Genomic DNA, 1,294 nt, shown 5'->3' on the forward strand with positions numbered 1-1,294 from the left:
CTCCCTACACTGTGAATGTTTACATGTTATGTGCAATTAAACCATGGCAATGTCTAATGTTTGTGTAGTATTATGTTCAGCAGACTGTGTTCTTCTATTGTTGTGACTTAGATGACGTTCAGAGCACATTTTATGCCCAATTCATGCAAAACTCCACGTAATCCCAAGGGGTTCACATACTTTTTCTTGCAACTGTAGCTGCAGGGGATGACCTGATGGAGGTGACTCAAGTACAGTTCTTAGGCAGAGGTGGGGTAGGTTTCCTGAATAAGTGAGTTTTCAAAGATCACCTAAAGGCGGGGCTGACCGGACATACTGGGGTAGGAAGTTCCAGAGGATGAGAGAGGATCTGGAGAAGTTCTGGAGGCGAGAGTGGGAGGAGGTGACGAGGGAGATAGATAGCAAGATTTCTTGGAGCAGAGCGGATGATTCGGATGATATTTGGTGATGTATAAAAATATGAATGGCTTCACAAATTTGTGTGTCATCCTTGTGCAGGGGTCATGCCAATCTTCTCTCTATCGCTCCAATTTTAGTATATGTGCTGCCAAAGCAAGCACGTAATTAACTCATCTCCATGTGTACCTTGTGGTAGGTCAAGTGACATGTTATTATATGATCAAGTATGGAAGACAAATGAAGCAATGTCACTTCCCTATGTTCCGGTGACTTATTCTAGAACTTCTCCACTAATGTCCCTCTGCATGATAGTTTTATACAGCATGCTGTGAGCTAGTAAGAAGGGGAAGAAGAATAGAACCAGTTGCTTGGTTAAAGCTTAAAACATGGTCCCTAAAACACTTAATTAAAGCAGAGATAGGCTTGGCTCAAAGGAGTGTTGGCTCCTTACATGGAGTCATTGCACTTTAGCTATCGCTGCAAGCTCCTAGTCAATGCACATACTACTCAGGACTCCACACCCCTATTTCATTGTAAAGATTGTTTTACTGAAATGCAGTTGAGATCATGTCCCCATGATCTATTTGTTCTGCTGAGCACAGCTTTATTCTAGTTAACTGCACTACTGCTTTCTAAAGGCAACCAATTTGTCAGCTTGTAGTGCACTTTTGGTAGGTATGGTAGCTAACCCAAGTCAACTGTTTGCTCACTCTGGGGACATTCCAGTAGACTTTGCTTTGTAGTTAAAAGGCCATCTATCTCCCTGAGTAACATCTAGACCTATCACAGTGGAGATTGCTGGTCTCTGAATACCGTGTAGTACCGCACAACAACCACAATTTCAGGATGGTTGCAGCACAGCTCCATTCACTTAAAATGGTTGCTGTTCGACAAC

The 1,294-nt window shown here is 42.8% G+C and overlaps 1 non-coding gene across 1 annotated transcript; it reads right to left on the reverse strand.

Moving 5' to 3' along the window:
* Positions 1–453: 453 nt before the first annotated feature.
* Positions 454–560, reverse strand: LOC149464761 (U6 spliceosomal RNA). The gene has a single exon (XR_016312316.1). It is a non-coding gene; the product is annotated as a U6 spliceosomal RNA (small nuclear RNA).
* Positions 561–1,294: the final 734 nt, after the last annotated feature.

Source organism: Staurois parvus, unplaced genomic scaffold, assembly GCF_062004578.1.
Source record: "Staurois parvus isolate SC_StPar_1 unplaced genomic scaffold, SC_StPar_1.0 ptg000147l, whole genome shotgun sequence".
In the NCBI taxonomy this organism is placed as follows: Eukaryota; Metazoa; Chordata; class Amphibia; order Anura; family Ranidae; genus Staurois; species Staurois parvus.